Source organism: Narcine bancroftii, chromosome 3, assembly GCF_036971445.1.
Source record: "Narcine bancroftii isolate sNarBan1 chromosome 3, sNarBan1.hap1, whole genome shotgun sequence".
NCBI classification, from domain to species: Eukaryota; Metazoa; Chordata; class Chondrichthyes; order Torpediniformes; family Narcinidae; genus Narcine; species Narcine bancroftii.
Genome location: NC_091471.1, coordinates 109,177,503 through 109,204,739, shown reverse-complemented (window position 1 = coordinate 109,204,739; position 27,237 = coordinate 109,177,503). Strand labels below are relative to the sequence as shown.

Sequence of the window (27,237 nt, the reverse complement as noted above, 5' to 3'; positions counted from 1 at the left end):
ATCCCCTCCACACACACACACAATTCCCTCACTGACCTGTCTGTCTTCGGCCTCTTTCATGGCTAGGGTGAGGCTGAATGTGAATTATAGTCTGCTTACAACCAAACAGCATGCTCACTGAATAAGAAAATATCTTGAACAAGTTCTATTACCAGAATTTCACTGAACCCTTGAGATAACCTGACTGAGTAGCTATGTGTGATTTTGATTAATGTGTAACGATTAACAGAGATTATTGCTTTTAGGTTTTCTTTAAGTACTATAGAAATTTTCCACCTACAATCAAGATTCTCTATATTTTTTAATCTTTTAATTCAAGATTTATAACAGCTGTTGACTGTTAATGAACATTGGAGACCTTAACAAGCATTAATATTTTTGAGAAGTTTACCAGCCTGTGCTCAAAGGGGGCATAGGTTAGTCAGCTGTTTATTGCCTGTGATCACACACCATTTTGATCCTATATAAGAATTGACATCTGGTGCCCACAAACAATGTCACTCGCACACTGGCCCATAGGGAAGCTGGTAACCCATGCAAAGCCACATGTACCACTCTTTGCTTACTGGCCGTTGATGAGAGAAAATAAAGTGGGTTGACTTCCTTTCAACAGAACACCTCAGTCATCTCTCACTCAATGGTGGGCAGAAGGCTGTGAAATGCTACAAGTATCTTCAGTTCTGGTATAGAAGATGCCAAACCCATCTAAACTCAAACCCATACTTAGCCTTAAGAAGAATTTGACCTAAATTATTGAGAGTCATACAGCATGGAAACAGGCCCATTAGACACCGAATCATCACTGCCCAACAAATGCCCATTTATACCATCCCTCCATTAATCCCATTTTATTTTATTTTCCCCACCTACTCATCGGCTTCCCCAGATTCTACTGCTCACCTGTAGATTAGGTACAAATTAAAGCAGCCAAGTTACCCACCAAAATGTATGTCTTGGAATATGGGAGGAAATCAAAAGAAACCCAGGGAGAACATGCAAACAGGTCACTTTGTCACTCAGCTCAATATCATAAAAGGACAAATCTACTCATGGTAACAGAAGGAATGATGAAATGACATTAATCTTAAATGATTTTTATGCTTCACCAGCTATGTTATTTGCACACCACCAACAACCAGTTCTCCTCCACTTTGCATGGCACTCTGACTTGAGAATGTGCAGTCAGCGCTTCATTGCTGCTGGTCCAAATCCTGGAACTCCATAATCAACAGTACAGCGGTACCAGAAAGGCTGCAGTAGTCAAAGGCGGCTGCTCGCCTCTCATCACAAGCGGAATTAGGGATAGGCAATAGCTGTTTGTTCTGTCCATCATACCTAGTTCCTGAAAACAAATAGACAAGAACACCAGGTTTCATTTTAGAGCTCCAGCATCTGCCATCTTAGAAAGACTGTTAAGAAATCTTGGCAAACTGGATGCTGTTGTAAATCATTATCTACAGGATGCTTCATAAAGGAGCAAACCACATTAAACCTGCATGTGTACGGCTGGTATTAGTAATCACTCCTCCTAAATTAATTTCTGAATACGGCAAAAATGTGTATTTTTTGAAATGCCAAACCTAGCTTGGCTTTAAACTCAACCAAATTAGTTTCCCAACAATATAATATCAGATTTGAAATAAACAAAACAAAAGCTTTAAAAAGTGCAGAGATAATTTGTTCCAACATTTCTCAACATTCTGACATGTCCAGAACATATGAATGAATGAACCATCCCCATTGCTGCAATGGTCACAATGAGGAGATACATCCACATAAGATAGTTTGACTTTGGATACGTGACCCCTATGGACTACTTTAAATTGCTACCGGCGCCCCAGCAACCTAACAAGTGTGCAGTCGTTGTCTCGCTTCGGCAGTTGGGACCAGTCCAGGCGTTGATAAGTATAGTTGGGAAGGGCTAGCATATTGTAGTTTGAAATCAGCTTTTAAATTGCGACTGGCAATTTAATTTTAAGACTAATCCCTTACTGGTTTATTTGGTATTGTTGGAAAGAATGACTGTAATGGAAGATTTAAACCGCGTTTTTTTTACTTTTGCAGCCTTTGCTTCTGCAAGGCTGAGAACCTGCTCGTTTTTTTAGAATCAGCAGACATAAGCTAAATTCCACCGAGGGGCCAGAGATGCAGTTATCTGACGAAAGGACATCTGTGTACCAAGAACATTTAATATTCCTGCTTATTTTGGTCACAGACTGTCAGAGGCCTAACCTTGATGCAAAATAAACCATTGTATTTCAAAGTGATAAGCTGAAAATTACGTTATTCGATAGAAGCCTAGCATGCTAGCTTGCTCACTTATCTTTCTTACTGTGTTGGGAATAGATGCTTGGGTAAGCAGTTTTTGGGTAATATAAGCTGTAGTCCCGCTGCTGAAGTTTGAGACTCTCCGAGAGGTGGCAACCTCTCTCGGCAAGAAGAAGAACCTCTAGAGTCCAGCCAACATCCCAGTCGAGGGAGGTGGAGAAGCTGCTACCGGCGCCCCGGCAACCTAACAAGTGTGCAGTCGTTGCCTCGCTTCGGCAGTTGGGACCAGTCCAGGCGTTGATAAGTATAGTTGGGAAGGGCTAGCATATTGTAGTTTGAAATCAGCTTTTAAATTTGTAATAAACATTTGTATAAACTGAAGTGCTCTTGGTGTGGTGTCTGTTTTCTTTTGGTAGCTCAAACACTGTGACCAATCTAAAACGAACAAAGTGAGAGGTACAAGTTTACCCAGGACAATGACATAACTAACAACATCGGATCTGCATGTATTAGCTTTTATTTCTCTTAGGCTAGGCAGATGGTATTGCTCAGATGGAGGGACATTACCCCGCCTATTCATGGTCATGTCAGGTTTAAATTTAGAGAAGATTAGATGCTCAATTTCAGATTTGAATTCAAATTTTCATACACTGTGGGGACCCTTTTCGAATTACTTTTATAATCTTTGATTAGTTATGAAGGTAATGAGGTAATTTATCTCTCTGATAAGAATTCTGTCTTCCTTTTTTTTGGCCAAATTGCTTCTTTCTTGGCAGTGAGTTTAGATTTTCCTTTTTTAAAAAATAATAAAATAATTAAATATCAATATAATTTGTTTGATTAAAATGTGGGGTACCTTGGATGAAATGACACGATTTACACGTATCTTTTTGACTTTTAATATGTACTCTGTATTTTCGGATGCGAAATTTCCACGTTAATAAAAATATTGAAAAAGAAAGAAATAAACAAAAAAAATAGAAATTTTAAATATGTTGAATGCAATGAAATAGCAAAGAATTTTTACATGGATACTGTCAAGGTAATGTGTTAGGAAGTATTGCATATCCATTTGGTTGAGAGCTTGCTTTGATGATGGGCTCAAGCCCGAAACATTGGTGATGTACCTTTGCCTTTGCTACATAAAGGCACTGTTTGTCCTGTTGAGTTTCTCCAGCATCTGTGTGTTTATTCACTTAATCACAGTGTCAACAGAATCCTGTGTTTTACCCCAAATTATCCAACTTGATCCAAATGGTTAATAATACCAAATTCAAATGGAATATTCAGTATTATTTTCCAGTCTGGTTATCTCTGAATAAATGGTTTTAAATTTAAAGTGAATATAGCATTAGTGGGCATTAGTGCTTGCTTGATTTTGTATTGTACATTCTCACAGATGCTTACGTTAACGTTAACTGCATTTTATATATATTTTTTGTAATTCTTTATTTATCGCACTATGAACCATATCAACCAATATATTTACAATGCATCTCTTTAAATATTCTCAGTGACATTTTCTCTTTTTTTCCCCATTCCTCCCTTCCCCCTTACAATCCCCCTCCATAAACAGTAAATATTGAACATATAAAATACAATAAAACAATATCTTTATACAAAAGGAATACAAACAAAAAGGACGTATCATCTACTTATTCACATTAAATCTGATCGTGTTTATCTTCTTATCATTTTTGGTGGTGGTGGTCCTCGGCCTGCTCTTTCTGTTATGTTCCACATATGGTTCCCAGGTTTATTCAAACATTGTAACTTTGTCTTTTAAATTATATGTGATTTTTTTTTCCAATGGGATACACTTAAACTTGGTTATATATTCCATTAATGTTTATAGTCACGTAGCCCAACATGGCCATCTTATATCTTTATTTTCACTTCTTTTCCGCCTCTTCACCACCTCCATCCCCTTTTTTTCCATTACTGTTCTTTAAGTTTTCCTTTTTAATCTCAATATATGACAATGCACTTAAGACATGAAATACCCCAACAATCCCCACAAGCAATAACCCTTTAACCCCAAATGAACCTCCCCTCCTTGGATTGCCCCTTGATCCTTGACGGCAACCTCAACTCCCCTTTCCATTCAGTTTGCGAACTTACTCACAAGCGTCAACCGATTTCGCAGTGACCATTATTCTCCCCCCCCACTGACAACACTATTTTCCTATACTTATAACAAAGCTCTCTCTCTCTTTTTTTTTCCCTTCTCTTATCCATCTTTAAATCTTTATATATACATTATCTTTACTTTATATTTTTACATATTTTTGTATATTTTCTTGACGGTCATCCTTCTTGTCACTCCTCCTCCTCTCTTCTCCTGTCCTGCAAATGTTCAGCAAATTCTTGGGCTTTCTTTGGGTCTGAGAACAGTCTATTCCGTTCCCCAGGAATGAATACTTTGAGTACTGCTGGATGTCTTAGTATAAAGTTATACCCTTTCTTCCATAAGATTGTTTTCGCCGTGTTGAATTCCTTCCTCTTCTTTAAAAGTTCGAAGCTTACGTCCAGGTAAAAAAATATTTTTTGTCCCTTATATTCCAATGGCTTATTGTCTTCTCTAACCTTCTTTCTTTCCAGCTCCAGTATGTTTTCTCTTGTCGTATATCTTAGAAATTTTACCAATATGGATTTTGGTGTTTGATGTGGTGGCGGTTTCGGTACTAGTGTTCTATGCGCCCTTTCAATTTCTATTTCTTCATGTGAATCTGTCATTCCCAGCATCTTCGGGATCCATCCTTTTATAAATTCCTTCATATCTGACCCTTCTTTGCCTTCTTTCAGGCCCACTATTTTTACGTTGTTTCGCCTACTGTAGTTTTCCAATACATCCATTTTTTGTGACAATAAATTTTGTCTTTAATTTTTATTTTGCTCTCTTCCAACTTCCCTCTTAAATCATTTATCTCCATTTCTACAGCAGCTTCTCGTTCATCCACATTTTCTACTCTTTTCCCTATTTCAGTCATGACCAACTCTAAGCTTTGCATTCTGTCTTCAGCTCTTTCCATTTTTCTTTTGATTGAACTAAATTCTAATGATAGCCATTCTTTTAATTACCTCATTTGTTCTTCGAAAAAGGCTTTATCTAAACTTTGTCCTTCTATTTTACCTTCTTCTTTCCTTTGCATTTCTTGGCCTTCTTCCTCCTCTTCTTCTGTGTCTGTATCTTTGTCTGTGTCATCTTCTTCTCTTCTCTGAATCTGAATATCTTCATCCTTCTCTGGTGAGCTGCTTCTGTATCCTTGCTGGGCCTCCAGCTGCTGTGTCTCCTATTGTTGGGCCTCCTGCTGCAGGTCGACCCGCTGCTGGGCCCCCTGCTGCAGGCCGACCCACTGCTGGGCCTCCTGCCACAGGTCGTCCCCCTATTGGTCGCCCCATTCCTGCTCACCCTCTTCCAGCCCTTCATTTTCTTTCTCACCACTCTTCTTTTCTTCTTTCTTGTTTACTTCTCCCAGCCGAACGCCCCGATATTGGGTGTCTCTCAGCTGACCGCTCCGCAGCTGGCTGATCCTCAGCTGAGTCCCCCTCCCGCCGGCGTTAACCTTTTCTTTTACTTGCGCACTGTGCATGCACATGCGCAGTTGTGCACCTCTTCTTGGCTCTGAGAGCCATTTTTGAAGTCTGCCGGTCGGGAGGACACCGCTCCTCTTGGGACTCACCAACACCGGAGATCAGCCACTCCTCTCCACGGTGACTCTCTTCTCCAATGTGCAGGTAAGGCCTTCTTCTTTCTTCTCCAGTGATTTTCCTTCTTCCCTTTTCACTGTTATTCTTACTTTTTGCATTTTATATAGTTTGTGTCCTTCAAAATTTGCAATAACTGGAAAACAAAACTACTTCAATTTTCATTCAGAGAAAAATACAACACGGTTGCATATTTTAAGTCACTCACAACATTGCATTAATAAACTGTGGCATTTGGAGTCCCTAATGAGCTTCCCCTGCTACCTGACATTTCCCACATTAAACTTCCTCTGTAGCCTTGAGTGAAATGAACCGATCAATACAAATTAACGTTGAATTAAAGTTATTTGAATTGTGTTCTGGTAGTGAATCTTAAACAGGCACTAAAGGTCATAACCAAAGGGTTGTGCTTTTCTGCCTACAACAGGACATAAACATTGTGAGATTTCTTTCCTCCTTTAGTCCCATCATACCTTGACCCTTTGAGTGTGGAAAGGAAGTTAATAATGTTGAAAGACACAATCCAAAAAAAGAGGACCACAACCAAGATGGAGCCTATCACCGTCTGAGAGTCATATCTTGATGGAATGACAGAAGTCATGAATATCAGTTTCATCTTGGCTTTCACCTTGCTGATAGCTAGATGAACAATTCTGATGAAATGGAAATATAGCTCTTCACCTACTCAATGATTACATGATATCATGTCTTACCTAAGTTTGGAAAAAAAATTAGATATAACATAAAAGATGTAAAGTTTCAATTTGATATGGGGCCCATTAATAAATTATTTCAGATTTATTGTCAGACATGACATGACATCACATACAACCATGAGATTCCCTTTTTCTGCAGGTGTGGTTGATATTTAGGAGGGATCGGCAAGAAAGAAAAGGGGGTGGGGTAGTATTGATGGTGAGAGAAGGGACTGACACGATTGACAGGAAGGATATTAACTCAGAAGATGCGGAATCTATATGGGTAGAACTGAAGAATAGCAAGGGGCGGAAAACGTTAGTGGGGGTAGTATATAGGCCTCCAAATAGTAGTGTAGAGATGAGAGAAGGCATTAAAAGAGAAATTAGAAAAGCGTGCAATAAGGGAACAGCTGTCATCATGGGAGACTTTGATTTGCATATAGGTTGGACTAGTCAAATTGGTAAAAATACAGAGGAGGAGGAATTCCTTGAATGTTTACGGGACGGTTATCTAGACCAATATGTCGAGGAACCAACTCGGGAGCAGGCCATTTTAGATTGGGTATTATGCAATGATAAGGGGCTAATCAACAATCTTGTTGTGCGAGGCCCTTTGGGTAGGAGCGATCGCAATATGATCGAATTCTCACTCGACATGGAGAGTGATTAAATTAAAACCGAGACTAAGGTCCTGAATTTAAATAAAGGAAATTATGATGGTATGAGACGGGAGTTGAGTAAGATTGATTGGGTGGTGTTTATGGGGGAGTTGATTGTGGATAGACAATGGAAAGCATTCACAGATCTAATGGAGAAATTGCAAAAATCGCATAAAAATAAACCAAAAAAGGTGACTCAACCGTGGATAACAAGGGAAATTAGAGACAGCATTGGGTCCAAAGAGAGAGCATATCAATTGGCCAAAAAAAATACCGCAACCGAAGACTGGGAGCAGTTCAAGATGCACCAAAGGAGGACAAAGGGATTAATCAAGAGAGCAAAAATAAATTACGAAAGTAAGCTTGCGGCAAATATAAAAACCGACTGCAAAAGCTTTTATAAATATGTCAAGAGGAAAAGATTGGTGAAATCCATAGTAGGTCCTTTGCAGTCGGAATCAGGGAAATATATTATGGGGAATAAGGAAATGGCAGACCAATTAAATTCTTACTTTAGTTCTGTTTTTACAAGAGAGGATACAAATAACCTCCCAAGGATGTTGGGAAACATAGAGACTAATGCAAGGGAGGAACTGAAAGAAATCAGTATCTCTAAGGACATGGTCTTGGGGAAATTGATGGGATTGAAGGCAGATAAATCCCAAGGGTCTGATAATCTACATCCTAGGGTACTCAACGAAGTGGCCATTCAGATAGCAAATGCTTTAAGAATTATTTTCCAGAACTCGATAGACTCAGGATCAGTACCCATGGATTGGAGGGTAGCTAATGTTACCCCACTATTTAAAAAGGGGGGTAGAGAAAAAGCGGGGAATTATCGGCTGGTGAGCCTTACATCAGTAGTGGGCAAAATGATGGAATCCATTATTAAGGATGTAATAGCATATGACTAGCAGAGAAGGGATCGGACGGAGTCAACATGGATTTACAAAAGGTAAATCGTGCTTGACAAATCGATTGGAATTCTTTGAGATGGTGACAGGTAAAATAGATGGGGGAGAGCCAGTGGATGTGATGTACCTGGACTTCCAAAAGGCCTTCGATAAGGTCTCGCATAAACGACTGGCTTACAAAATCAAGGCTCATGGGATTGGGGGCAAAGTATTGATGTGGATTGAGAACTGGCTAGCAGGTAGAAGACAGAGAGTTGGGATAAATGGCTCGTTTTCTGAGTGGCAGGCAGTGACCAGTGGGGTACCACAGAGATCTGTACTGGGACCCCAGCTGTTCACAATTTACATTAATGATCTGGATGAGGGGATTGGATGTAATATCTCCAAATTTGCAGATGACACTAAGCTAGGAGGGGTTGTGTGCATGGAAGAGGGGGTCAGGAAGCTCCAGTGTGATTTGGATAAATTGAGGGACTGGGCAGATACATGGCAAATGCACTACAATGTGGATAAATGTGAGGTTATCCACTTTGGTAATACAAACCGGAGGGCAGATTACTATTTGAATGGCAATAGATTAAGAGATGGGGAAGTGCAGAGAGACCTAGGGGTACTTGTATATCAGTCTCTGAAGGCGAGCATGCAGGTACAGCAGGCGGTTAAAAAGGCAAATGGTATGTTGGCCTTCATATCAAGAGGGTTTGAGTATAGGAACAAGGATACCTTACTGCAGCTGTACAGGGCCTTGGTGAGACCCCACCTGGAGTATTGTGTGCAGTTTTGGTCACCTTATCTAAGGAAGGATGTTCTTGCAATGGAGGGAGTGCAGAGGCGATTCACCAGGCTGATACCTGGAATGGCAGGAATGACTTATGAGGAAAGATTGCGCAAATTGGGATTGTACTCGCTGGAGTTTAGAAGATTGAGAGGGGATCTCATAGAGACATATAAAATTCTGGCAGGACTGGACAGAATGGATGCAGATGGGATGTTTCCAATGATGGGAAAATCCAGAACCCGGGGCCATGGTTTGAGGATAATAGGCAAACCATTTAGGACCGAGATGAGGAGGAATTTCTTTACCCAGAGGGTGGTGAATCTGTGGAATTCATTGCCACAGAGGGCAGTTGAGGCAGGTTCATTAAATATATTTAAGAGGGAATTAGATCTATTTCTTCAGTATAAGGGTATTAAAGGTTACGGAGAGAAGGCGGGGACGGGGTACTGAACTTTAAGATCAGCCATGATCTCATTGAATGGCGGAGCAGGCTCGACGGGTCGAATGACCTACTCCTGCTCCTATCTTCTATGTTTCTATGTTTACCACTAATTGTTAATGCAAAAATTAAACAGCACACAGCATGAACATGTAAACAAATGAAAGAACTGTAAACAGATAACAAGCGTAAACAAACTGACTGTGCAATACAGGGAGAGCACAGAAAATAAATAAAGTGCACAAGTAAGAGTCCTTAAATTAGTCCCTGATTCAGTTTGTTGTTGAGTAGTCTGATGGTGGAGGGGTAGCAGCTGTTCCTGAACCTGGTGGAGTGAGTTTTGTGGCATCTATATCTCTTTCCTGATGGCAGCAGTGAGAACAAAGTGTGTGCTGGGTCTTTGATGATTGCTGCAGATGTCTATATATCTATATAATTTATACACGTTAACCTTACTTAGAGGGAGAGGTTGGATTATTAGGATTTCTTCTCTTTTCTTTTTTTTTAGTATAGATAAATCAGATAAAGATAGGTTTAACCATGGATCATTATTGATCATGTCACAGAATAAGACAAAAATACCTTAAAGAATAAAATCCCTTATTTTTAAGGAATTCTTAATTACATATTTTCTATTCAACATTAATTCTGGCTATATTATGAAGACTGGATTAACAGTTAACTCAATATAATTGTAGAATTTGATGTTTTAAATGGGTACACTTTTGAGTTACAATTTTTGTGTGATATGTATGATATGATTTGATTTACGTTATTAATGAGAAGACCATGTATAAAGATTTTTTTAATATTAAACTCAATACAAATATTTTAAAAAGAAAAAGTGCTTCAGAAAATTCCTCAAAGTTTCAACTGGGTCCAAAGCAAGACTACATAGTGCTGAAATAGAAAGGAACAAGGTTTACTCATGGTCTATCTCTCCAGTGCTGTAACATCAACTAATCTAAGTGTGTTGGCATTTGGCAAAAGGTTGAAAAAGAATTACAAACGTTTCAATCCTGGAACAACCACCTCAAAAGAGGGAAGACAAATGATCATCCGAACTGGGACAGCAAATGAATTCTAGGTCAGTGGGAGAGGAAAGGAGAAGTCATGCTCCATAATCTGCCTGTTTCCATTGCAACCAAGGTTGATGAAACTCAAACACAAAAGGTTACATAATCACTAGATTCCATTCATATATAAAAAGACCTGGTTTAAGTAACTGGCAAAAAAAAACCCTTTCATCATTAAAATGTCAGGATATTCAGTGAACCATGTTTGTTATCTAATAGGATTTAAATTAACAACAGAAAAGGACAGGGAATCTAGAGAAAAAGTATTTGATTAGTAAGATGCCAATTTCAGTCCATTGAAAATATATCCAGCCTTGGAAATTTAGGGTTAGAGACTTGTCAATGAAATTAAACTCTCTGAGACCTTGAGTATCCTTTTACAGACTTTATTTCACATGGTATGGAGAGCAGGCAACAGTCTCAATTACTTAACGACTCTGAAGTCTACCATTATAAGCAATTATATTTATACAGAAAGACAAACAAGCTATTACAATTACATCATTTCATTAAAAACTGTGCAAACTATCTCTCGACCTTGACGACAGTTTTTTTAAATTAAAACCTTGGTTTTGTCTAATTGTCAAGGCTAAAACTTAGCTTCCAAATAATGTCTTGGTGAACACAACCAGCCAGGTCTCTGCGCTGCACCAAAATAGGCTGTTTGCCCACTGTGTTAGTGCCAATATCTTTACATGAAATTTCTGGCAGAGACAGCCAGGTGAAACTATAATGGGTGACCATCAAATGGAAGAAAATTTGAAGATGTCTGAGTATCTTTCCACTCTCTTCCCACCCACCAGAGGGAAAATTGCAGTAGACATAGCCTGAATATGCTGGGAGGCAAAAGAAATTCAAATGTGAAAATGAAAAGATGGGGGTGGACAGGCAGTTACATAAAACAGAAATCAGAAAGTATTTCATCACCAAGTAACGAATAAATGAGTGGCACAAGATGATATAGAACTGATTAGGGAAGCAGGAAAGATGGCAGAGGAAGGAACTCAATGAGTATTTTATAGTTGTCTTCAATAAGGAAAAAAATTCTGTTAAAGTTATTAAAGAGGAGGAGTGCTTGCTGTCTTAAAGCAAATAAGGGCCTGACAAAATATTCCCGTGGACCTTGGGGGAGGCTAGTGTAAAAATTGCAGGAGCCCTCACAGAAATATTTAAAATGTCCTTAGCCACAGGTGTTGTGGCTTGAAGGGTAGCACATGTTGCTCAAAAAAGTCTCAAAAAAAACCCTGGAAATTTTAGGCTAGTGAGCCAGAAGTTAGCCAGAAGTTATTTCTACACATCTGTAGAAATTTGCCAGGGTTTCTGGTGTCATACAAAACCTCCGCATACTCCTGAGAAAGTAGGGGCGCTGACGTGCTTTCTTCACTATGCCATTAATGTGTTCAGTCCATGAAAGGTCCTCAGAGATAGTGACTCCCAAGAACTTAAATTTATGTACCCTCTCCACCTCTGATCCCCAATGATCAGTGGATTTTATATCGCTGGTTCTCCCTTCCAGAAGTCAACAATCAGTTCCTTAGTTTAGTGATATTGAGTGTGAGGTTGTTGTTGGTGCACCATTCAGCCAAATTTTCAATCTCCCTTCTGTGTGCTGACTTATCTTTCTTTCTTCTTTGGCTTGGCTTCGCGGACGAAGATTTATGGAGGGGTAATGCCCACGTCAGCTGCAGGCTCGTTTGTGGCTGACAAGTCCGATGCGGGACAGGCAGACATGGTTGCAGCGGTTGCAAGGGAAAATTGGTTGGTTGGGGTTGGGTTTTGGGTTTTTCCTCCTTTGTCTCTTATCACCTTTCTTTAAACAACCTGCCTGGAGTGCAGAACAATGACGGGAGATTTGATAGACGTATTTAAATTTATGAGGGGGACAGAATAAATGTAGATAGGCATTTTCTATTGAGGGTAGATGAGATACAAACCAGAAGACATGGGTTAAGGATGAAAGGGGAAAGGTTTGGGGGAACTTCTTCACACAGAGTGGTGGGAGAGTGGAACAAGCTGTCATCTGAAGTGGTGAATGCAGGCTCATTTTTAACATTTAAGAACATTTTGGACATGTACGTGGATGGGAGGGGTGTGGAGGGCTGTGGACTGGGTGTAGGCCAATAGGATTAGGCAGGATAAGACTTCAGCAGTTTGGAGTGCCAAATGGCTTGTTTTCTGTGCTGTAATGTTCTATGGTTCTAAAATAATTGAAAAGTTAGTTGTGCCAAATAATTAATAAATGCACAAAACTGTCCAGCTCATTTTCAGTTGACTAGTTTCTAAGTACAGATTATTAATAATTAAAGCTGACAGCTGGTCTTTGCAACATATTGCACATGTAAGAGTCCTTAAATGAGTCCCTGTATACAAGTACCTTTGTGTCTTAACTCTTTGCAGAAAAATAAACTAAATTTTGATTGTTATAACTCAGGGTAGGTTCAATCATAGTTACCCAGATGAAGCAAAATCATATTTCACACATTAAATTAATTGTTTTTATTATTTGATGAATGAATCTGTTTTTCAAAAGAAAATTTTCTCAATTTCTTAAGGGTATTTTCACATAACTACAGTAATAAGAAAAAATAACATTTTAACTCCTGATTAATAATTAAAGATACTTATTAAAGTAACACAGATCTCTGTGAAAATTCAAAGTCATTCAAAGAAGGATATCCTCAGTTAAAATTACATAGCCATAATGTAAGGAAAATATTTGATGGAATACAGCATCACCTTGTGGACAAAGGGCTCAATAAAAGCCGTTTGCTTTCAATTCTTGGAGTTATCTTTTTATTAGTGTAAGTGCGGTCAATTTGCAGTTCGTTTACAGTGCAATATCCTCAATAACGTAATTTGCTCTGGTAAATAAAGAACAAAAGATTTAATTGAAAAATGGCTTTTGAAATATTAACTTTAAAAAGTCTGAAACTTTCAGTTAAATGATTGATATTTTTGGTTTACCCTACATAATGTATATAATTATTTAAATAATATTAACTGATCTCCCTTGGTCATCCCATGACAATTTGAGTATTATGCACTGAAACTGACAGTGAGGACTAGCATCTGAATGTGCAAAGTTAAATGTGGAAATCCAAATTAAAACAGCAGATCACACAGCATCTGTGGAAAGAGAAGTAAACATTACTCCTCAGATCAAAGTATCTTCATTCATACTGAAATAATGAGGAAATAAATCAATTTTAAGTTGCAGAAAGCGGAGAGGGACACAAGAAAAATAGGTTGTCTCTGATTGGGAGAGATCTGTGCTGCCAGGAGATGCTGATTTAACAGATGGGTCAGAATGCAGCAAAATCCCCATTATCCAGAACCTAAGGGATCGCACGTGCTGGACATGCAAATTTTCCGGTTGACTGAGACTCATTCTTATAATGCCTAACACCTGCATTAAGAATATACTGTTTGAAGACAAAAGAAAATACAAAATGTAATTTGAAAAAAATATTGTAGTCTTTAATTATGTAACGTTCACTTTAATCAAGTAATTCACAAAATTTAAAATTGAATCGGTGGCTGGTACTGTAAGTGTTAATTTTAAAATTTTCATTATTTTGTTTACATTTAGACATACAGCACAGAAATAGGCTCTTTCAGCCCACGCCGCCCAATCAAACCCAATTAACCTACAACCCCACTATGCTTTGAATGGTTGGAGGAAACCGGAGCCCATGCAGAAAACCCACACAGACACAGGGAGAATGTACAAACTTACAGACAGCACAGGATTCGAACCCAAATTACTCGCGCGATAAAGGCATTGCACTAACCATGCCGCTGTCATAGTTACCACCCCCACCTCCAATTTTATAGAGGAAAACTTACTAATATACCTAATACTAATGTAGATTCTTGCCAGGAGGGGATAGAGATTAGAGTGAGACTTTGGGAAATTCGCCCCAGCAACGAGTGGGATTGATCAACACTTCATCCTGGTGTCCTGGTCAGACCCTCAACCTGACTCATCTTCACACCAATGTCCCAGTCAAGCCCTCAGCGCAACCCTACTCACCTCCACATTAATGTCCTGATCAGACCCTTGGTGCGCCTTCCTTTAAATTCAAACCCCATTCACAAGCATTTTAACAGGATTACATTAATACTTACCATGCCGCCATCATAATTACCCACCCCCCAAAGTCTTATGATAAAGCATTACTAATTTACTTCATAATATTCAAATAAAGACTCTTTTATCAGGCAGGGATGGGGAGATACTTTGGGTTGCAGCATTGACTGCAACTTTATTCAAACACCTGCTGCGGGGACACGACCAGAACGCTCTGCTAGCTGAATGTGTGCTCCCAAGGGGTTGTGCGTTACTTTTACAATTTTAAACTTTTATTTAAAACTATTTATTCTCATAAAATTATTTATTTCCTCATGTTTTTTTGATGGTTGTTTCAATTTACGGTTGATTGAGGGCCAGATAATGGGGAGTTTACTGTAACATCTAGATGATGGGGTGGTGAATTGGATTAGTAAATATGCAGACGATACTAAGATACTAAGATAGGTGGAATAGTGGATAATGAAGAAGGTTTTCAAGGATTGCAGAGGGATTTGGGCTGCTTAGAAAAGTGGGCTGAAAAATGGCAGATGGAATTTAATGCTGATAAGCGTGAGGTGCTTCATTTTGGTAAGAAGAATCAGAACAGGACATACGTAGTAAATGGGAGAGCATTGATGAATACAGAAGAGCAGAAGGATTTAGGAGTAACGGTACATCGTTCCCTGAAGGTAGAAACTCATGTGAATAGGGTGGTGAAGAAGGCTTTTAGTATGCTGGCCTTTATCAATCATTGCATGGAATATAGGAGTTGGAAAGTGATGTTGAGATTGTATAAGGCGTTGGTGCGGCCTAATTTAGAGTTCTGTGTGCAGTTCTGGTCGCCTAATTATAGGAAGGATATAAACAGAGTGGAGAGAGTGCAGAGAAGATTTACCAGAATGTTACCTGGGTTTAAGCATCTAGAGTACAGGGAGAGATTGGGCAGATTAGGTCTTTATTCTTTGGAGCGTAGAAGGTTGAGAGGGGATTTGATAGAGGTATTTAAGATTATGAAAGGGATAGACAGAGTGGATGTGGATAGACTATTTCCGTTAAGAGTAGGAGAGTCCACGCTGCTGAAGATCCAGCTGCGCTGGATGGGTCACGTCTCCAGAATGGAGGACCATCGCCTTCCCAAGATCGTATTATATGGCGAGCTCTCCACTGGCCACCGTGACAGAGGTGCACCAAAGAAAAGGTACAAGGACTGCCTAAAGAAATCTCTTGGTGCCTGCCACATTGACCACCGCCAGTGGGCTGATAACGCCTCAAACCGTGCATCTTGGCGCCTCACAGTTTGGCGGGCAGCAGCCTCCTTTGAAGAAGACCGCAGAGCCCACCTCACTGACAAAAGGCAAAGGAGGAAAAACCCAACACCCAACCCCAACCAACCAATTTTCCCTTGCAACCGCTGCAATCGTGTCTGCCTGTCCCGCATCGGACTGGTCAGCCACAAACGAGCCTGCAGCTGACGTGGACTTTTTACCCCCTCCATAAATCTTCGTCCGCGAAGCCAAGCCAAAGAAGAAAAAGAAAGGAGAGATTGAAACAAGAGGACATGAGTTAAGAGTTAAGGGGCAGAGGTTTAGAGGTAACATGAGGGGGAACTTCTTTACCCAGAGAGTGGTAGCGGTGTGGAATGAGCTTCCGGGAGAAATAGTGGCGGCAGAGTCAATTTTATTATTTAAGAAAAAGCTGGACAGATATATGGATGAGAAGAAGGTGGAGGGTTATGGTCATTGTGCAGGTAGGTGGGACTAGAGAGGAGTGTTTGGTTCGGTGCGGACTAGAAGGGCCTAATGGCCTGTTTCCGTGCTGTAATTGTTATGTTATGTTATGTTATATTGTTTTCTGAGAGAAAACAATGAAATGTAAAAACTGTAAAATGCCAGTCAGAGCTGCTACTGAATCCTGAAATCCAAAGGGGAATGCTGGAAATCTGCATTAAATTAGGCTGTAACTATGAAGAGAGAACGACTGAGCCTTATAATGTGGGAGAGTGGTGCATATTTTAGAACCGATACCACACTGCTTTAATGATCAGGGTTTAATCCAGGATCTCTGATGGTATCTGCATGCAATTTATGTGTTATCTCTGTGACCCTGGGTTTTCTCCCAATCTCAAAGTAGATTGTAAGATAGAGTGTGGTTTTGCCAATTCACTGGCCACTCAAAATTGCATGTTGATGTGTGGAGGGATTTGCTGGGAATGAGTAGGATGAGTGTAAAAATTGATGTTTGATGGACTCTGTTGGCTGACAGGCATAATTCCATGTTGTATCTTTTTATGACTCCATCGCCAGTTTAGAAACAAGCTGAAACACCAAGTGTGCATGTAATATTTATTTTGACATTGAATTCTGAAGGCTGCAACATGTCCAGTTGGAACATAACATGCTGTTCGTCAAGCTCAAGTTGGGCCTCATTGGAACCATGCAGGAGACCACAGGCAGATAAGTCAGAGTGAGAACAGAAATTGAAGGCCCAGGGTGCCTTGTGAACTGAAGGGAAATATTCTGCAAAACACACTGAATATTGAAAGGGATAGATAGAGTAGATGTGGAGAAGATGTTTCTCGCAGTGGAAGAGTCTAGGACCAGACGACCCAGCCTCAGAATAAAAGGACTCCCCTTTCAAACCATGATGAGGAGAAATTTCTTTGACCCGAGGCTGGTAAATCTCTGTAATTTGTTGCCAAAAATGGCTGTGTAGGCATATTTAAAGCGGAGGATAATAAGTTCTTGATGAGTAAGGCTATCAAAGTTATGGGGAGAGCATAGATAATTACAACACAATACAGTCACTTCAGCCCACAATGTTGTGCTGACCTAAGTAAACCTACTCCACAACAATCTAATTTTTCCCTACCTCACATCCATAATCCTTTATTTTTCTTACATCCATGGGTCTATCTAAGAATCTTTTGAATGTCCCTATTGAACCAGCCTCCACCACTATCCTCACAATGTATTCCAGCAGAGAATTGGATTGGGTGAAAAACATATCATCCATGATTTAAAAAGCAGGGCAGACTCCATGGACCGATGACCTAATTCTGCTCCTGCGTCTTGTAGTCTTATGGTCAATCACTTAATTTGGGTTAGTTTCTCCAGCACAAAGGAGACCATATTGCGAGCACTAAATGCCATACACTAGATTGGAAGGTGCAATTACATAATGATGATTGCTTTTTTGAGTGCCTCTGTTTACTCTTCAGTCTGGCCTGCTGCCCTCTTCTTATGAGGTTCAATGCAAGCTTGAGGAACACCACCTCATTTGAATCATCTCAGTGGGACACATCAATCTTTCATGTTGCACCAATTTGCCAAATAAGAAGGAAGTCAGTGCCTGTAAGTGTCCTGGCAGAACCTGTGAACTTGTGAGGGGCAGCAAGTATGTACACAGAATTAGAAGGAAGCAAGAAGAGGGCTCTGGGGTATAAACCATTTCACTAGCTCCACCAACGTTCTAGTAGTGTTACAAGATCAAACCAACAACCACAAAGAAGACGTATCACACAGGGGTAAAGATGAACAATTACTTTATTAACAAAAATTCACCTTCAAACTTTAATTCAAAATCCCCCCTTTTATAACAATGCCCACTAGTTACTATGCAAATCTCTATAATAGTGTAAAACTAATAAATTCCCCAGCCTAAATATAACATATGTAATTAAAGTCTAAGTTATATTTCCAACCAGCCCACAGAAAAACTTAGACACAAAACAAACACAAAAAACACAAGACTCACAAAACTTTGATCTTAACTGAAGTAAAGATCATAAACAAAATTCAGTTTGTTTGGTAAACTGAAGCCAAAAGATCTTTGAGGGAGAGAGAGAACAAAATTCTAAGTTGTCTTCTTGTGTTGCTTGTAGAGAGAGGAACAACTGGCTTGGTCCGGATCCTTCTAGATGCCTTCGGAATGTTCATCCCTTTATGAAATCCCAACATTCTAAACTGTCCTCCAGACAATGACTCATGTTTTGGGCCTCCTTCCACTCCACAGCATTCCCAGTGGTGGTTTATCGTCCAAGTCCAGAAATTTTTTAGATAATTTTCTGCACATGCTCAGTCCATCTCCCACTCTCTCAGCAGTCCACCTTCACCTTGGCTCTCAAAGACAAACTGTCACTTTTCAACACAAAACCATACAACACTTAAGAAAAATCACAACACATGTCTATAACCCCCTCCCCTGCTAAACAAAATTGGTCCACAAGAACAAATTTTTAACAATTAATGGAAGTATTACATAAATAAAATAAACACTCCATTTTTTTTACAGTAAGTATGTGATTAGATTCATATCTACCCAGATTAACATCTTGACAAACAATCTGCTATTATATTATCCATCCCCTTTATATTAAATAATACACTTGTAATAGTAAGCTCAATTCAATAACCATCTGTTCTTATTTTTCATTTTAGACAGAAAAAACTAATGGATTATGAGCGTATATATTATTAATGGTTTTTGAACAGTACAATTATACACATCAAAATGGTGCAATGTTAAAACAAGCGCTAATAACTCCTTCTCAATGGTTGAATAACTTTGTTGATGGTCATCAAACTTTTTCGAGAAGTACGAAATAGGATGCTCTACTCCATCACCATCCCTCTTCTGTAACAGTACAGCACCAACCACTTTGTCACTGGCGTCATGGCTAAAGAGAATGGCTTTTCAAAGCCAGGGGACACAAGTACAGGCTGATGGCATAAAATGGCCTTTAACTTCAGAAATGCTTCCTGGCATGCATCTGACCAGATACATTTTTCTTTCTTTCCAAGTAGTTTTGTCAATGGGAGTGCAATTTCTGCCAAGTTTTTACAAAATCTACGATAGTAGCCAATCATACCTAGAAATCTCTGAAGAGCTTTCTTATTACCGGGGATTGGGAATGCAGTGATAGCCAATACTTTTGCTCCAACCGGTGCCACCTGTCCCTGTCCTACCACATAACCCAGAAAAATTACAGTGGCATGTCCAAACTCACTCTTGTGCAAATTCACTGTGAGGTGTGCTTCCACCAGTGTCTGAAATAACTGCTCTGATTCAACCATGTGTTCTTCCCATGTATCCGTACTAATTACTAAATCATCAATATAGGCTCCTGTGTGCTCTAAACCCTGAATTACTGCATTAATCATTCTCTGAAATGTGCCAGGTGAATTTTTCATCCCAAAAGGCATAACATTATACTCATACAATGCCAAAGGTGTAACAAATGCAGAAATCTCCCTGCCTTTTTCTGTCAAAGGAACACACCAGTATCCTTTTAAGAGATCAATCTTTGTAATAAACTTAGCCTTCCCCACCTTATCTATACAATCATCTATTCTGGGAATAGGGAATGCATCAGTCTTTGTCACCATGTTTACCTTTCGATAATCTGTACAAAACCTAATTGAGTCATCTGTCTTAGGCAACAGAACACAGGGTGAACTCCAATTTGAACGATTTTGGGATGATGTCATTTTTGAGCATATAATCCACCTCTTGATCCAACAATCTGCACTTTTCCTGATTAACTCAGTAAGGATGCTGCTTAATAGGCTTAGCATCACCAACAAGCCACAATAGTTCTCCTTGGAACATCTGGGAATATATCCTTAAATTTCATAAGTAATGTCTTCATTTCTTCCCTTTCTGATTTAGTCAAATGAATTAACTTGGTGTCTAAGTTTTGCAAAACCATAGAATTTTCCAGCCTGGGGCTTATCACTTTTTGTGCTCCATGATCTTCCTCAAAACTTATCTCCTCCTTACTTTCCTCTATAACCAGCACCTTGGTTGGAATCCTAGTCTCCTCCTCAGTCATTCTCTCAAAGTAATTTTTAAGCATGTTCACATGACAGACCTATATCTCGCTTCAATGATCAGGCATCTCAATGACTTAGGTAACCTAGTTAATTTTTTATTTCACCTTATATGGTCCTCAAAACTGAGCTATCAAAGGGTTTGACTGCATTGGAAACCTTTGTCGCCAGGTTTAATGTCCCTAATTTTTGCTTTTTGATCATACTGAATTTTCATTTATCCCTGAGCAGTTTTTAAAATTTTCCTTGCCATCTCACAAGCCTGATGTAATTGGTTTTTAAATTTGAAAACATAATTCAACAGATATGATTGTATATCATTATGTATCCACTGTTCCTTCAACAATAGTAATGGACCCCTGATTTCATGACCAAACACCAACTCAAATGGACTAAAGCCAAGAGACTCCTGAGTTGCCTCTCTAACAGCAAACAATAACAAATGGATTCCTTCATCCCAATCCTTATTATTTTCCACCCAATAAGCCCTCAATCATATTTTTCACAGTTAAATGGAACCTTTCCAAGGCCCCTTGACTTTCAGGATGATAGGCAGACGACACAATTTGATGGGCTACCAATTCATACACCATCTATTGAAATATTTCAGACATAAAATTACTCCCTTGGTCTGATTGAATTTCCCTTGTTAGGCCAAAGAGTGTGAAAAATTTTAGCATAGCCTTCACAATCATCTTTGTTTTAATGTTTCTCAGGGGAATAGCTTCTGGAAGCCTTGAAGCTGTGCACATGAGTGTTAACAAATATTCATATCTTGCTTTGGTTTTTGGCAATGGGCCAACACAATCCACTATCACTTTTGAGAAGGGTTCCCCAAAAACAAGGATGGGTTGTAAAGGTGCCACTGGTGATCCATGATTAGGCTTGCCCACCAGTTGACAAGTGTGACAGGTTCTACAAAAGTTCACAACATCCTTTCTTAATTTTGGCTAATAAAACTGTTTCCTTACCTTTTCTACCATCTTCTTCACTCCAAGATGATCTCCTAAAGGTGTACCATGAGCCAACTTTAATATTTCATTCCTGTAAGTTTTGGGAATTACAACTTGCCTTATTACCGCCCAGTTTTCACTGGCAGTTTCCACTTTCTCATCAATATTCCATCTTGAACAAAGTAACCTACTGGCACAGTTTCAATTTCCTAGTTAGACAGAATCTTATCTCTTATCCCAGCAAGATCAGGAAAATGCTTTTGTCTAGCTATTAATTCTTCTCTTGACAACAGCAAAGCTGGATCCTTAGGTTTGTCCTCAATGCTTGCCTCCACTACAGGATCATCACAGACTTTCTCTACCTCTACCTTTTTTCTGGACATGGCTCTAGTAATGGGACACACAGGGTAGATTTCAAAATTCTTTTGGGACTCATAAACCAATGGCTTACTTGTCAGTTTGACTTTACCCTCTGCTAAATCATTCCCTAACAAAAGAGAAACTCCATCCACCGGCAGACTTGATCTTATCCCTATCGTAACCAGCCCATTATCTAAGTCTGATTTCATAACTATTCTATGCAAAGATATAAGCTCACCACCAATGCCTTTAATTAACTTCACATCTCCAGCATCAGTCTCCTCACCAAAATTCAAAACGTTGCTTAATATAAGCGATTGGGCTGCTCCAGAATCCCGCAGGATTTTAACTGGCACTTGATTGGATCCTTCTTTAACCAAAATGAAACCTTCAGTCATTAATGATTTAAAAATATCCCTAACTTTCTCACTCTGAATACAGGCAATTGGTACCACCCCTTTCTCTTTCTTCCTTTTCAGTACAGGACAACTTACTATTATGTGCCCTGGCTTCTTAAAATAGTGGCAAATAACACTCGAAAATTTTTCCTTCACCCATTTCACTTCTTCTCTTCCTTTACCCTCACTTCTCAATTTTATTTCTACTCTACGTGGATTATCAGCAGTATTCCTTTGAAAGGTTTTCCCTGGTGTCCACTTAGGCTTGTGGGTTAAAGCATATTCCTCTGCTAATTTAGCTAATTCTTGCCAAGTTTTTATATTTTTCTCTGCCAAGTACACTTGAATATTGTCAGGAACACAATTTTTAATCTCCTCCATCAGAATGATTTCCCTCAATAAATCAAAGTTATTTTCTACTTTTATTGCAGCACATCACCGAACAAAACACACAACCTTCTTATAAGAAAATTCCAGGTAAGATTGGGTTGCTGCTTTGTTTTTACTCCTGAACTTTTGTCTATAAGCCTCTGGGACTAGTTCATAAGATCGGAGTATAGCCTGCTTTACAAATTCGTAATTAGCTGCTTGTTGTACAGAGACACGAATACACCTGTTGGGCTTTCCTTTTAAGAACACTTTGTCGCAGGATTGACCACTGGTCTGGTGGCCATTTTAAATTTACAGCTACTTTCTCAAAATGCTGAAAATACTGGTGTATTTCAGCTTCCTCAAATGGAAGAACTCACCTCACTTCTCTACTGACCAGAAACCTCTCCTCCTGACCAGCACGTGGGTTTTGGCCTTCTCCCTCTCCTTGCGTTGTGGACAGCTTTAATTTAGTTAGTTCTAGCTCATGCTTCTGTTCTTCCTCTCTCTCCTCCATTTCTGCCTGCCTTCTTTTTGCCTCTAACTCTAGTTTTCTCAAAGCCAACTTTACTTCCTCTGAAGTTTTCTCCTTTGGAAACTGTTCTAATGCAGCCTCTTCAAATACCCCCCTTTCCCTCATAGTGCTTAACAATTTTTCGGGCAATTTCCTTCTTTTTCATCCCAGTTCTTACTGTAAGAAGTTTAAACTTGCCAACTATAACCATCAGTTCTGACTTTTTAGCCATTTTTAAATTAAGCACTGAAGGGTTAGCTATGAACTGGTCAATATTCATTGTTGCTGGTTTTTCTGCTGGTGATTTATACACTCACCATTTATTTTTAATTTCAAGCTGGAGGTTGAGTCAAACTCAGACGACTGATAACTAAGCACAAGTCAATCGTCCTTAAAGCTTCCAAATTGGTTTGATCCTGGACGATGTCCCAAAATTATGTTACAAGATCAAACCAGCAACCACAAAGAATGCATATCACACAGGGGTAAAAATGAACAATTACTTTATTAACAAAAATTCACCTTCAAACTTTAATTCAAAATCCCCCCTTTTATAACAATGCCCACTGGTTACTATGCAAATCTTTATAACAGTGTAAAACTAATAAATTCCCAGCCTAAATATAACAGAAGTAATCAAAGTCTAAGCTACAGTTCCAACCAGCACACAGAAAAACTTAGACAAAGAAAAACAAAACTCACAAAACTTCGATCTCAACCGAAGCAAAGATCAAAAACAAAATTCGGATTTTTTGGTAAACAAAATCCTAAAGATCTTTGAGAGAGAGCACAAAATTCAAAGTTGTCTTGTGTTGCTTGGAGAGGGAGGAACCACTGGGTTGGTCTGGATCCTTCTGGCTGCCTTCGGAATGTTCATCCCTTTTTGAAATCCCAACATTCTAAACTGTCTTCCACCATGACTCATGCTCTGGGCCTTCTTCCACTCCACAGCTCCACCCAGTGGTGGTTTATCGTCCAAGTCCAGAATTTTTTTTAGATCATTTTCTGCACATGCTCAGTCCATCTCCCACTCTCTCAGCAGTCCACCTTCACCTTGGCTCTCGAAGGCTAACTGTCACTTTTCATCACAAAACCACACAACACATAGCCCAATGCACAACACAGAACTCTGTAACAGTAGCAACTAGGGGCAATAAGTGCTTGAGGAGATGGAGTCTGTCAAGAGAGGTGAAGGAACTGAGAGGATAGTAGTGTTGGAGTGGCAGAGATGGAAGTCCAGTGGCATGAAGTCCAGTGGCACATGGCCAACATTATCCAGTAGATGGGGAGATCCTCTGCTGAATATTAGAGCAGGGTGTTAAGCAGTGAGATCTCAAATGGAGAATATTCTAAAGGATAGAATTTATGTACATTTCGAAGGCAAGGGCTGATCAAGAGGCAGGGTCTGATCAGGGAAAGAAAGCATGGCTTTGTGCTACACAAAATTCTGTTTCACTGATTTGATGGAATTTTGTGCGGAGGTAACTAAGAAGATTGATGAAGGCATATTGATGGAATTGACTAAATGGGCTTTAGTGGGGGATTTGACAAGATCCAGTATGGTAGGCTGGATCTGAAGGTTAAAGAACATGGGGTCAAAGGCGAGGGGGGCTAACTGGATCCAAAATTGCCTTGGTGATAGGTGACAAAGGTGGAAGGACATTTTTGTTTTTGGAAGTGTGTGACCAGTGATGTATACAGGAATCAGTACTGGAGCCTTTTATTGTTTGTGAGTGAACCAGGATTTTGTGTTATTTAGGATATTTGGGAAGGCGATGGTCCTTCCCTGCTCCAGCTCCCTCAACAGCCCCTAAGGCTACAGCTGGATGAGGTTCTCACCCTGGATGAGACATATAAGGCAATCGAACAACTGAAAAGTGGCAAAGCAGCAGGTATGGATGGAATCCCCCCAGAGGTCTGGAAGGCTGGCGGCAAAACACTGCATGCCAAACTGCATGAGTTTTTCAAGCTTTGTTGGGACCAAGGAAAACTGCCTCAGGATCTTCATGATGCCACCATCATCACCCTGTACAAAAACAAAGGTGAGAAATCAGACTGCTCAAACTACAGGGGAATCACGTTGCTCTCCATTGCAGGCAAATTCTTCGCTAGGATTCTACTAAATAGAATAATACCTAGTGTCGCCGAGAATATTCTCCCAGAATCACAGTGCGGCTTTCGCGCAAACAGAGGAACTACTGACATGGTCTTTGCCCTCAGACAGCTCCAAGAAAAGTGCAGAGAACAAAACAAAGGCTCTACATCACCTTTGTTGACCTCACCAAAGCCTTCGACACCGTGAGCAGGAAAGGGCTTTGGCAAATACTAGAGCGCATCGGATGTCCCCCAAAGTTCCTCAACATGATTATCCAACTGCACGAAAACCAACAAGGTCGGGTCAGATACAGCAATGAGCTCTCTGAACCCTTCTCCATTAACAATGGCGTGAAGCAAGGCTGTGTTCTCGCACCAACCCTCTTTTCAATCTTCTTCAGCATGATGCTGAACCAAGCCATAAAAGACCCCAACAATGAAGACGCTGTTTACATCTGGTACCGCATGGATGGCAGTCTCTTCAATCTGAGGTGCCTGCAAGCTCACACCAAGACACAAGACACCAAGACACTTGTCCGTGAACTACTCTTTGCAGACGATGCCGCTTTAGTTACCCATTCAGAGCCAGCTCTTCAGCGCTTGACGTCCTGCTTTGCGGAAACTGCCAAAATGTTTGGCCTGGAAGTCAGCCTGAAGAAAACTGAGGTCCTCCATCAGCCAGCTCCCCACCATGACTACCAGCCTCCCCACATCTCCATCGGGCACACAAAACTCAAAACGGTCAACCAGTTTACCTATCTCGGCTGCACCATTTCATCAGATGCAAGGATCGACAATGAGATAGACAACAGACTCGCCAAGGCAAATAGCGCCTTTGGAAGACTACACAAAAGAGTCTGGAAAAACAACCAACTGAAAAACCTCACAAAGATAAGCGTATACAGAGCCGTTGTCATACCCACACTCCTGTTCGGCTCCGAATCATGGGTCCTCTACCGGCACCACCTACGGCTCCTAGAACGCTTCCACCAGCGTTGTCTCCGCTCCATCCTCAACATCCATTGGAGCGCTTTCATCCCTAACGTCGAAGTGCTCGAGATGGCAGAGGTCGACAGCATCGAGTCCACGCTGCTGAAGATCCAGCTGCGCTGGATGGGTCACGTCTCCAGAATGGAGGACCATCACCTTCCCAAGATCGTGTTATATGGCGAGCTCTCCACTGGCCACCGTGACAGAGGTGCACCAAAGAAAAGGTACAAGGACTGCCTAAAAAATCTCTTGGTGCCTGCCACATTGACCACCGCCAGTGGGCTGATAACGCCTCAAACCGTGCATCTTGGCGCCTCACAGTTTGGCGGGCAGCAACCTCCTTTGAAGAAGACCGCAGAGCCCACCTCACTGACAAAAGGCAAAGGAGGTAAAACCCAACACCCAACCCCAACCAACCAATTTTCCCCTGAAACCGCTGCAACCGTGTCTGCCTGTCCCGCATCGGACTTGTCAGCCACAAACGAGCCTGCAGCTGACGTGGACTTTTTACCCCCTCCATAAATCTTCGTCCGCGAAGCCAAGCCAAAGAAAAAGAAAGAAAAGCAGTTCTGAATAACATCAGAAGTATTAAACAGGACAAAGGCATAGATCAAGGTCTCAGACACAAATAAGCTGAAACATGGACAGGGCCAGGCAATGTTACAGAGAGGGAAATGGGTCACCCTGCAGGTTGTACAGATAAAAGGTCCAAATTCAGGATCAGCTATTTCAATAGTTTAATTCCATTTCAAATAGTTGGCAAGGAAATTAATGGAGCCAGTGATGCAAGGAGCTAAGTTGGGGACCAAGAGAATCACTATTTTTTTACACCTGTACTTCATTTGGAAGACATTATTGTTCAAGCATCACTGGAAGTTGGAGAAATAATTTAGAGACAATGGCGAGCTCACGAGACTGATTGGTGAGATAAAGCTGGGTATCACTGGTGTGGCTGTGGGACCTGATGCTCTGTTTTTAGAAAATATTACAAAATTCAAGTTCAAATGTATTGTCAGATTACACACAGGACATCACATACAACCCTGAGATTCTTTTTCCTAGGGGGCCAGGCATTAATTTCTATTTATCAGTAAGTAGTATGTAGATAGGAATTAGAGG

At 40.2% G+C, this 27,237-nt stretch overlaps 1 long non-coding RNA gene across 5 annotated transcripts in view; it reads right to left on the bottom strand.

Moving 5' to 3' along the window:
- Positions 1-334: 334 nt before the first annotated feature.
- Positions 335-27,237, bottom strand: part of LOC138757464 (uncharacterized) — a 28,195-nt gene continuing 1,292 nt past the window's right edge. The window contains exons 2-5 of one of the 5 annotated variants that reach the window (XR_011353621.1): positions 23,737-25,060; positions 21,412-21,446; positions 13,277-13,401; positions 335-1,342 (exon numbers count right to left, since the gene is read on the bottom strand). This is a non-coding gene — a long non-coding RNA (uncharacterized lncRNA). Of the gene's footprint in view, positions 1,343-13,276; positions 13,402-21,411; positions 21,447-23,520; positions 25,061-27,237 lie in introns of those variants that run through there. The other 4 variants (XR_011353622.1, XR_011353623.1, XR_011353620.1 and 1 more) reach the window with 4 other exon arrangements.